The sequence below is a fragment of the Rattus norvegicus genome, chromosome 1, assembly GCF_036323735.1.
Source record: "Rattus norvegicus strain BN/NHsdMcwi chromosome 1, GRCr8, whole genome shotgun sequence".
Taxonomy (NCBI): Eukaryota; Metazoa; Chordata; class Mammalia; order Rodentia; family Muridae; genus Rattus; species Rattus norvegicus.
This window is the reverse complement of record NC_086019.1, coordinates 109,966,134-109,978,399: the sequence shown is the minus strand read 5'-3', so window position 1 is coordinate 109,978,399 and position 12,266 is coordinate 109,966,134. Positions and strand designations below refer to the sequence as shown.

Genomic DNA, 12,266 nt, shown 5'->3' with positions numbered 1-12,266 from the left:
CCACACTGCTGTGCTTTCGTGGTTTCCTCTTATTGGGCTGCCCCAGCAAAGCTCAACATTACAAATTGACACTGTCACGCTAAGCCTGTTTGATGTTGGAAAAACAGAACTGCTTCTTAGGACCCTGTGTTTTTTCTCCCGTGCTATCAATTCTTTGTGAAATAAGTAAATTGGTTGACCCAAAAAGTGCTCCCCAATAATATGAGCCTCTTCAGCTTTTCAGCACTTGTCCAGGTAAAAAATATATAAGGTCCAGAGACAGACAACCTCCAGATTGAAACCCAGCCCTTTTGAAAGAAAGCTCACAGTCGTTCCTGAACACCTGGGTTTAATATCACTGACCAACCCTCTTCTGCTGATGTGAATCTTTGTCATCAGTGCTAAATGGTGACAACTGTGTCTTCCTGTTAACCTTTTCCCCCATGGGCGTCTTGTGTGGCATCTCCTGACCCAGACGATCACACCAAGTTCCCTGTTTGCAAACCCCACCATTTTGTATAAAACCAGTACAATTTTTAAATGAAGAAGAGCATTGTTCGTATAGTAGTGTGAAAATGCAATCCCGCCAAGCAAATGTTTAATTTCTCATTTTCAGAGAAAGGATTTGGGGCCTGTATTAGTTTGGTGACTTTTCACTATGATAATATGCTTGATAGAAGCAGCTAAAGTAAGCATGGATTTCTTTAGAATCATGGTTTATGAGTATGGTCCATCTTGGTAGGTAGGGGTTGGGAGAGGAGAATGGGACACCTGCTTACATCCATCCACAAACAGGAAGCAGAGAGGGATGAATGACTGTGCTCAGCTTGTTCTCTCCTTTTCCTACAGGCCAAGAGCCCAGCAGATGCAATGGGATGACTCATAATACAGTGGGTCTTTCTACCCCAATTAACCAAGTCACAATCCACTACATATGTGCCCAAAGGTTGGATTAGCTGATGACCCTGTATATGATTAGCCATCATAAGGCCTGATACTTTAATATAAAGGATTATCTAGAAAGGTACTTTCTGTCTCATCTCATTAGTTTAAATATTTTTAATATATGCAGTTAAGTATTTGCATAACATGTATTTGCTTCCTTTTCTCTTTTCTTTCTTTTCAGTTCTGGAGAATCAAGCCTATGTCTTTGTACTTGCCAGGCAATGATTCTACCCCTGACTCACATCCTAGGATTTTCTTTTTAGAGTGCTTATACTCAGTTGTCCTTGTGTCTTTTTGTTCAATAGAAGTCCATTCACAAAGGGCAGGGACCTGTTAAAACATACCATGAGTCTCTCTGAGCCCTTCTTGTTTTTCCAGCAGGGGGACTTTTCAGACATATCATGTCTGTTTCTATCCACTCAACACTCTGTACTTCAGAAGCTCATTTGTAGGCTCATGAGAGCCTGGGCTCAGTACTAGGGAAAACTAGTATATTTATTTTAATGAGTCTATCTCAGATTGCCTTTCTCTTTAAAAGCACGAAGCGAACAATTTTGCCTTTCTTCTTTTTATTATTATAAGGATTAATAGAAACCAATTGTGCAGCTCAGCCCCCACTGTGATATTTCCACATATGCATGTACTGACTGTTCGTCTACCCTTTTTCCCTCCCTATTTGTTTTCCTGTGTGGCATGCCCTCCCACATTCTTTCCAGCCCCCTGGTAATCCTCTGACCTTAGTTTTCCAGTTGAAGCCTCTAATTTATAAAGTTTCTGGTTAGGTTACCCTCTGTCATTTCTGACACTAGTATCACAGCATCTTAGATTTTACCGCTAAATTTTTCCTATCATTCTATTTTTAATTTTGCTAAATTGTATTGTTTTCAGTTGCTTGTATTTAGCAAGCAGTTATTTATGAATTGTTAGCCAGTCTAAACACCTTTGTTATTTTTCCAATACACTTAATTGCATTCATATTTATTAATAGGAAATTAGAAATTCTAATTTACACTATCTGGTTATGTGTGTGTGCGCGCGCACACACACACACACACACACACACACACACACACAAAGACACACACTAAACCTATGCCTGCTTATATTTCAGATTTTTTTTCAGAAGATTTCTTTTGGTATGTTTTTCTTTAATTTTTGGATGATATATCTTTCTGTTCTTGTGGTCCTTATGATTTTAATATTTTCATTATGTCTTCTCAACACTATCATCTTGTTTTAGACAACATTTCTGGGTACCTACAATGAATAATGATAAAGATAGCTGCAGTTCTCATTTTATTCTCTTTCTCTTCCCTCTCCTCCATTGCTTAATTTTATTAACAGACACCAGCTCAAGGACACCTTTGCCTTAAACACTCTCAAATGTTTTCCACTTCATTTGTCCTGTAATCTAATAATGCCCAGTAGGTCTTCAGCCAGTTTGTCCTCAATCACTCTCTCTCGTCTACCTTTTCTATTGACACCATTTATGTTGTCAAAGTGGGTGCCACTTGCAAACTATCTTGCCACTTTTACTATCTTGATTATCCCTTTTCAAAATTCACTACCCAAAATATCACGCGGCTCTTTGCCTACTCACTCCTGGGTGCATGAGGCTCAGTCTCCAGTGCTTTACACAGCGGAAGTTCACGGGGCCAGTATTTTCTAAATGCTCAAGGTGAAATGTTTGGCAGATATTAAAGAACAATTCATTTACTGACATATGTCACTGAAAGTTCTAGACTACGCATTTACTAATCCCAACTATAATGTATGATGTCCGTGGTTAAACTGAAGTTTAACTGAAGTTGCCTTCAAGGAACCCCAGCATGGACTACGTAGCAATGCTACCCGTAGAGATTTGAATATGCTTGGCCCACAGGAAGTGACACTATTAGGGGGTGGGGCCTTCCTGAAATAGGTTTAGCCTCGTGACAGGAAGTCATCACTGTGTAGGCAAGCTTTTAGTGTTCCTAGTGCTCAAACCCTGCCCAGTTTGGAAGAGGGTCTCCTCATGGCTGCCTGAAGAAAATAGTCTTCTCCTAGTTGCCTTTGGATCAGGATGTAGAACTTTTAGCTCCTCCAACATCATATCTGCCTGCATGCTGCCATGCTTCCTGGCATGATGATAGAGACTGAATCTCTGAAGCTGTAAGCCAGCCCCAATGAAATGTTTTACTTTAAAAGAGTTGCCGTGGTCCTGGTATTTCTTCATAGCAATAAAACTCTAAGACACTACCCTAACAGAAGAAATCTGAATTCTGCTAAGGTGTTTTTGTTTTAGATTACATTCTACATTGTATTTCCAAACCCCGTGTTCCAAATTCTTGCGGATCAATTTCTGTCTTAGCATTCAGCTTCGTTGGCAGCCCACTGGTTGTATCAAGAGTTTTACTAACAGGCATAGAGATTGATGTGAGTGTGGGAGAAGGGTCACCGTGTTTATGAGAAACTACTGGACCATACTATACTTCGAAATGCTCGTAATTTACCTTTGTCCTCTGTTCCAATTTCTTTCCAGGCTTCCTCTTTCATCTGCCCCATGGAGGTCACCCATGCTTCTCTGAAGGTACAACTCACAACACACACCTTCCTTCACATGCTAATCTCCCTCCTTCCACGTGAAATGTACGTGATTTATGTAGGGTGTTACTATCACCCACCATGGGAACAGAAAGGGTTTTGCAGGGATGAGCAGGTAGCACATGCCTATAATCCCTACACTTAGAAAATGCGAGCAGGAGTAATGGAAGTGCAAGGCTCTTCAGGGGCTACAAAGTCAGTGTGAATCTAACATGTGCTGAATGTGTTCCTGTCCAAAAACACAAAACAAACAAACGAGCAAGCAAAAACAGGGGAAACGGTTTCATTTTCTGTGCAATCTCTGATACTACATGCCTGATAGTCCAGAAGCTTCTAAAGCCAAATGGTCCAGAACAGACCACTGTGGTTAACGAAGGATTCTTGCTAAGGAACGAAGGACTGAAGCTTATCATTCTGCTGGAGGTGAGGCTGTGCTGTTCACATAACCTTGCTCATTGTTTCACATTTGTTTGAAGAGAAGACATATGATCCCTTGCAACTGCTATCATGTAGGTACCCAGAACAAAGCCTGGCTCTTCTGCAAGAATAGCAAGCTCTCTTAAGCATTAGGCAACCTATGCAGCCCCAACCTTGTTCATTTGTTATTTTTACAAACACTTCATGATGGAGACCCATAAGATTACTGATTTTTTATAATAATATAATTTTATATAATAATCAATAAGAAAATACAAGGAGGATCTTTCCATTTGATGAATATTTTTAGAAAGTAAACAGTATTCCGTGACTAAGTAACCTGTCTGGAGGATATGGCAGATATCATCATCTGCATTTAATTTCCTGAGCTAAGTAGCTCAGGTTATAAGTTCTACAGGTACAAAGACTGAAAGCGTATTTGTTTTAGCACTTAATTTTAATGGTGGAAATAAATAAGTCAATGCATGTATAATGATTTAATAATTGTTTATAAGAAATCTCCACAGTTGCTTTGGGAAAGCCAATGAGCTCTGGTTTAGAAAAGAGGATCACAGAAGTCTTTCTGGAGAGAATAATCTTTGAACTGAGACCTCTGGGAAGGGGTAGAGCTGGAAAAAATAGTGTATTGATGAGGGAGAGATTTACAAAGAACACAGGTGGTAAGGGCTCCTGCACAGAGAACAACTAAATCTTAGTTGTCAACTAGACAGCAGTTACAATCATCTAGAGACATACCTCTGAGCATACCCATTAGGGTATTTCAAGAGATGCTTTATCAAGGAGGAAAAAACCCATCCTGAATGTGGTTGGTTGGCTCCATTTCACAGGCTTGTCTGGAGCAGGCATTCTTTTGCTCCCTACAGTTCTCTCTGTGGAGAAATTCAGTCTCCCTTCTTATAGGTATGTTGGGCATACTCCACTAGTTCTTTCTATCTGTCTTTGCTAATGTTTAAAGTAGAAGTTGTTTTAGATAAGACTCCATGACTTCAGGATGTGGGAAGAAAACAAAACAACACAACAAAACCAAAACAAAAACCCCAAGGAAAAGCAAACAAAAACAAACTGAAAAGCAAAAACAAGGAACCAAGCCAAAAGTCAGCAATCATTTCTGTATCTCCTGGCTGCTGACACAATGTGGCCAGTTACCTCATGCTCTTGTAACCATAGTTATAGCCTCTCAGGACTACTGTATCATCAGACTTCTTCAAGTTACTTGTTGTCAGGCATTTAGTTTCTGCAAGCAAAAAGTAACTCATATTAGTTATATCTGTTTGGTTTTGAATCCAAGACAAGGGACTTAGATGTGTATTTTCCCTATCAAAGCAGGTCTGGCCTCTAGGTTCTCTCAGCATCTCTTAGTCCCTACCTAGCATGCCCTGCCCCCAACCTTGCACTTTACAGCTCAGGGGATAGGCTGCCCTTGCCTTAGAGGCTCTTCCCTATATAATCCAGACCACCACCTCCCCCCTACCCCCTCCCAGCCTTGCTACTCTTAGTGCTTGACCTCTCTGTCTTTCTCTTCCTCCAACTCTGTCCCCATGGCAACTCTCCTGGCCTCAATCCTTAGGACCAGTGAACTCTCCCACACAGGAGAGAGCAGCCTCCCAATAAATCTGCTTTCATCTAATCTAATCTGGTTTGAGTTGTCTCATCTCACCAGTGGAGAAATAACCTATCAATATCTGCCAGAAAATTGTATTAAGTTTACCCAGTTGGCCTGGCTGACTAATTTAAGAGTCATCTTGCTACCTCTTTGCCTTTTACCACCCCCACACAGAACTCTTTTTTTTTTGGTTCTTTTTTTCGGAGCTGGGGACCGAACCCAGGGCCTTGCGCTTCCTAGGTAAGTGCTCTACCACTGAGCTAAATCCCCAGCCCCCACACAGAACTCTTAAAATCTGTTGACGTTTCTTCTGTACCATCTCCACTGCTTCAGCAACTACTATCATGTTGCCCAGTGGTGATCTCCTTAGCTTCTTGTCAGACATTCTTCTGCTCCCTACAGTCCTCTCTATATAGGAAAATCAGTCTCCTTTCTTAAGGCAGATTGGCCATACTCCACTAGACATGACTATCTATCTTTGCTAATGTTTAAAGAAGGAGTTATTTTAGATAAGAGTCTATAGCTTCAGTATGTGAAAATTCATCACGAAAAGACAGAGTAGGAGACAGAAGCTAATGTGTAGCTGGTGGGAGGTAGGTGAGTTTGAGAACCTCATACATAGAAGAATCCTTCTTGTTTGGTTGTTTCTTTTCTTTTTTTCTTTTTCTTTTTTGGAGCTGGGGATTGAACCCAGGGCCTTGTGCTTGCTAGGCAAGCGCTCTACCACTGAGCTAAACCCCCAACCCCAGTTTGGTTGTTTCTTCAGCAATATCATGTGAGGTCATGTCGTGTATGTGGTCTCGTAGTTTGAGAATTTGTGGCTGAAATCATCAAACTGTCTTATAAGAGAGAGGATATTGAAACCAAATGAAACATAATCATGACACGATCTAGAGAGGTATAGAAAACACGAAGGGACTTATCTATTCTCTTTTAAAGAGATCCCCTATCGGAATCACAAAGGAACTCTTCATCGCATCTTAATCAGAGAGCAACATCTAGCTGTGGGACAATGATGAAAGACAGCCACTTTTATATGACAGCCGTGTGTCTACTAAAGACAATGTTTTATTACTAATAATGGCATCCTGATATTCGGGTAAGCAGTCAGTCACCTTTGTCTCATTGCTTCGGCTGACTCCTGAGCAGAACCTCTATTGATCATTGTAAATATGACACCCTGTCACTATCTTATTATCTTGTTTTATTGTCTTCATAACACATCATATCTGAATTTATTGCACTCATTAATCCATCCTTATCCTTCCAGTATATCACCTATTTCAGTTTATATTCAATGTAAGCTACTTCAATTATATTCACACGTGTATCATCTGATGGTTCCTCTGGGTGAGGACCAGAAAATGAGAATATCAAATGCCCACTGAATAACTCTGTCACCTTAGTCAAGAATAATACTTGATATTTAATAGTTACTTAATGCCCTTTTGTTCGGTGGTATTTCCTCTGGAAAGTGAAAGATAAGGTTACCAATGGGAACAGGAATGTGTGTGTGTATGTGTGTGTGTGTGTGTGTATGTGTTGTGTGCGTGTGTGTTTGTGCATACATGTGTGTGTATGTGTGTGTGTGTGTGTGTGTTTGTGTGTGTTTAGATGGTTCCATTTGCATGCACTATTCTGTGTCTTAAGTTGTTACCCAGATTTATTCTGCAGTGTCTGGTCACTGTGATTCAGGCAGGAAGAGACAATGAATCGCTGACCAAGTGCCAGCACTTTATGATATTGACTATAGTTCTACTGAAATAAAATACAGCTTTAGCATTTGGTAAAGCCATATAAAAAAGAATAAATAAAAGAATGAATAAAGGAGAAATGAGTAGACGAGAGTAACCGTGATAATAAACATTTATAGGATATTTTTGTTCAAAGCAGTATGTTTTAATTTTAATGAGTGTATAAATGAGAAGTAACCTGCAAATCTTGCAATATGGATGCTATTTTTCCTATCTTATGGCTGAAGAAATTACAACTTAGGAAATTTGACTTTCTCAGACATAAAACTACTGATAAAGCAGAACTGAATGTTTGAAATCTTTTGAATGTTTGCCTAAGCGGCATCTCCTGTCTGACCTCGTGACTGAAGTCATCACAACATAGGACCATGGGTTTTCACAAAAAGAAGAAATATCCAAATACTTTTGTGGCAAAATAAACACTATTAGCTTGTATTCAATCCTCTTAGATAAAACCTTTACTTGGGTGGAGAAGCACCCTGCGCTTCTTATTATTGAGGAATGCAAAATAGCATGTATTTTGAAAAGTAATGGATATAGTTAGGAGTGAACATTAAGTTAGGAGTGAACATTTTCTTAGGGTGACACACCAACCCCAGGCAGCAGGATGTCTTATGGAATGTATGAACTCCGAGGAAGGAAATGAGAATCCTATCCTACCCTTCTCTGAAAATTAGTTTTGTCATTCAAAATGTAGGAAGGGTAAGGAAGTTACAGCTTGGTCTGAAACACTCTGTGACTAGCCTGTCCCTGGAATTACGTTCCCTTGTGGGAATAATGTCACAGTGTACTCACTAATTTTAACTGAGGACCATACATAGCTTCAAAGAGATAGGGAAGTAAAATTCCCTGTGGATCTAAAAGGAGGAAGAAAAAGAGTAGTGCCTAATCCTTGTGTATAGGACAAAGACTTGAGGGGTGGGGAAGAGAAGAGAAATGAAAAGAGAGCAGTAGAGAGAGACAAAGGCACAGAGATAGAGAGATAGAGACAGAGAAAGCCAGAGACTCAGACATAAACAATATAAAAGTATTTCCCTAAGAATATACTTGAGTAGTTCTATTCAAGATGGTATTGCAGGTTATTCTCAGAAGTGAGTTTCACTGATGGAGTGAACTGGCCCAATCTTAAGCAATCAAATATAAGGGAGCCCACTGTTCAGAACCATTTCCAGTATGAACAAAGGCAAAGTATGTAGACAATTAGAGATTTTAGTTGCCCTGTGCTAAGAACTAAGTGCTGGTGAACAGGTATCACCTACAAAAAGATGGCCCTTAGAAGCCTTGCTGAGGGAAAGAAAGGTAAGACAGCCATGCTGAACACACATCACTGATTTGGTTAAACAGGCTGCCAGCAAATTCTTTTCTCCATCTCTGGAGCATGTTCTATGTTCTATTCTGTTTTCACACATAGGTTCTTGTATCCAAACTTAGGTCTGACTGCAAAGACTGGTGTACTATGAACTATGTAGTCTTATAGTATGATTACATTTTCAAATTGTTTTCACAATGAAGGAAATCACTGGAGTACACTAAGTTCTCCAGAGTAAACAATGACAAATAATATCCTTAGAACACAACAGAACAATGTTTCCTCTTTCAAAACTTAGTAACAAGTCTTAATTCTATTTTTCACATTACTATGTGATCACAAATATAAAAGTAGGATGATTTCAATGGCACATACCTGTAATTCCAATGCATGGGAAGGAAAGACAAGAGTAAAGGCCAACCTTTAATATACAGTGACTTTGAGATTAGCCTGGGGTACATGAAATTCTGTCTCAACTGATAGAAGAAAAAACTCAAATGCAAAACAGTAGAACTATGACCAACTATGCATAAATAATAAGAATAACTTTGTTGTAGGTATCTTTCTTGCTCAGTTTTTCCTTATTCATATATTCCAGACAAGAATATGTAATTGTGGGAAATTAATATCTACAAGGACAAATGGTTCTTGGGGTAAATAATTGAAAAGACATTTAACAATTTTTTTCCACACCATAAAGCTAGTCAAAATAAACTTAAGTAAGACATATTTCTGCCTTCAAGCGGCTTGGAATCTAATGAGATATTTAAAAACAAAGCTGTAGTTCACGTTCATATGTAGATTCCAACACTGCTTTTATTGACCTGAGTGGAGGCCCAGAAGAAGCATCCTGCATCACTTTCTAAATCTAGCATTATAGAAGCACCCCACCTTGCTGGAGTCTCCATTCTGCTTTCTACTTCTCCCTGAACTCCCATGAGCCGGAAATAAGAGTTCAGTGGCTTTCACAATCTTAATACCTCATGTTTATCACTGTTTCTCAGACTTATATCAATTCACCACCGAAGGTCCCAAGGGGAGCTCAGCAAAGCAATATTCTGGCCCCTTGACACTGACTGATGTGCCTCTTCTACTCCCAAATCAATACATCATCTGTTAATTTATATCAGGGATTCCCATTTTCCTTAATCAGTTTGCTGCCATTATGCCATTGTGCATTAGCCTCTCCTATGGGGGTCAGGCTTTTCTTCTGCTCTTCTAAATTTCCCTTTCATCCTGACTTCCACTGATCTGTTCTCACAACAGCAGGTGTACCACACTTCACCAGCCACTGAATCCCCACTGCATTTGAAATCTAACTCTTTGTCCTGCAAAGTCTGGCCCCTGCCTTCCTCTTTCCCCTCGGTTGACTTCTCCCTAGCAGCTCTTCTCATCCAATAGTCTTAAATACATCAGCCTTCACCTTTCTCATGCTCTGAGCAGATGGTATTTGCTAGTCTTGGAGCTGAGTTTAGCTACAATAATGTGGCATGTTTAGAAAAATCCTTTTTCTGGTACTCTTTCTGAAGGAGACCTTTTTTCAAAACTTCATTCCTTCTTGTTTCCTCAATAATTTTCATCATAATTATGACATTATAATTTACTTCTCCTATGATTGGCAGTTTTATCTCCTCTCACTGGAATATAGATTCCCTTGGATACAAAGAATGGCACTTATTTTTATGTATTGTTTGGCCCTCTCACCTACCTGAAACAATGAGTTTATATCAAACGAGTAAGTGGGAAGAGGGAAGGACTGGAGGGGGAAGGGAGGGAAAGAAGGATGGAGACAAGGGAGGACGGCAAGAACAGTTGGCAGGGTAATTCTGCCAGCAGGGTCTGTTTGCTGGAAACCAGCTATGCTCTCTCACTTTGTCTGACCCTCAGGTTTAACCTCTTGCTCTTTCTCTTCACTCTGAACTCACTTCAAAGCCCTAGAGTGTCAACCGAAGCTCTCCATCCTCATCTTTTCTACCTTACAGTCTTTGATATTGACTCTTTTCATTTAACGCTCTGCTCAAATGTCATCTTCCTATAAGACTCCTCAACCCTGACTCTAAACAAGCACAGGGTTTTTCCTGTGCCCTTTCTGTTTCTATCTGGGATTGTAATTTAATTCTATGCCTTCCTCCCTCTTCCTCCCCTCAAAGCCTCCATATACCCTTCCTACTGTCCTCTAAACTCACGACCCGTTTCTTCATTGTTTTTCATACAGGCCTGTAGGTAAACATTTTTCTTAAATATAACATGTTCAGGACATATAATACTTATTATGTTTTCAGGAGTAATGATTTGGTTTTGGACAACCAAGCAGTGTGCTCTTCTCTGGGAAAGACCACCTCCCTGTTCTTATGTTTACTCAGTTGCCTACAGTTCTTTGAGTAGGACCAGGGCCTCATGGGCTTTTCTCCTCTGCGGTTTGGCATGTGCTGGTGTCCTCCTTCCTTAGTGCACATTGGGGCCTTCATATTAGTAAGGATTTACAAGTATAGCTTCTGATGTTAGTAGGAGACACACTCTCACAGCAAAATCCCTGATCCTCTGCCTCTTTCACCCACCCACTTCCACAATGCTCCCTGAGCCTTAGGTGCAGGAGGGGTTGTAAATGCATCCGCTGGGAGGGACTGGGTGTCAAGACACTGAATTTTGTTTGGTTGTGGTTGTCTTCAAGGGTCTCCAACTGTTGCAAAGACAAGTTTCCCTGCTGAGGGGTGAAACATTAACTGAGTCATGATTTCTAAAAGTGACTTCATACCCACCCACCCACAGCAGTAACAGTAGCCAACTCCAATCCACTCGCTTGATAAACACCAGTAAGCAGCTATTTAGTGTCTCTTTCGCATATAAACACGAAACATTAGAAAAATAAATTGCTTTTTTACTCCTTTCCATTTTTTTCTCTCTATATAAGTGCCAGTGCTGCAGCAATGCTGTCAAAACAAGATGCATAATTATGGTACCTCTGCACTGGGAGGCTTTCAAATCAGGGTAAGCTGTTGACGCGTCACTGCTAAGGTAGAGCAGAGTAAAAAAGCTTAATCAGCTATAAAAACACTGATGAGGCGGGTCACAAATACAATGTGTCATCCCAGGAAAATGATTATTGATGCAAATCTGAAGATGAGGTAAAGATGGGGAACCTCTGAGAATGAGGAATAATACAGAGTTCTGTCCTACCAGAGGAAGACTGAGTATAGGAAGAAAAGGCACGCTGTTCCTCTCCAAATAGACATATTTTGGTTCTGTGCCAGGCAGTGTGAGCTTGCAAATTGTGTGCTGTGAACTAACTCCTCCCAGCATCAGGATCCCAGTCAGAGCCCCAGGCTCCTTGAAAAAATATGCTAATGCCGTTATGACCAGGGAGTGCCACAATATACATTTTTAACTTATTCCTCATCAAACTGTGAGAATACTGTTAATATGTGCCCTGTGCTTCTTCATGTCTCAAGATTTGTCTCTACTACTTTATTCCCGAACACTATTTCCATGTGTGTGTGTGTGTGTGTGTGTGTGTGTGTGTGTGTGTGTGTGTGCGTGTGTGTGTGTGTTGTGGGGTGCTATTATTAGTGAGTAGATCTTATTCAAATGCTATCCCCCAGGAATGGATTATATGATTCCCTTACCAGTCTGACTAATGAAATCACATTAGAGCATA

The 12,266-nt window shown here is 40.2% G+C and overlaps 1 non-coding gene across 1 annotated transcript; it reads right to left on the bottom strand.

Moving 5' to 3' along the window:
* Nucleotides 1-6,217: 6,217 nt before the first annotated feature.
* Trnaa-agc61 (transfer RNA alanine (anticodon AGC) 61) lies at nucleotides 6,218-6,291 on the bottom strand. Its single transcript has one exon. It is a non-coding gene; the product is annotated as a tRNA-Ala (tRNA).
* Between the last annotated feature and the right edge of the window lie 5,975 nt (nucleotides 6,292-12,266).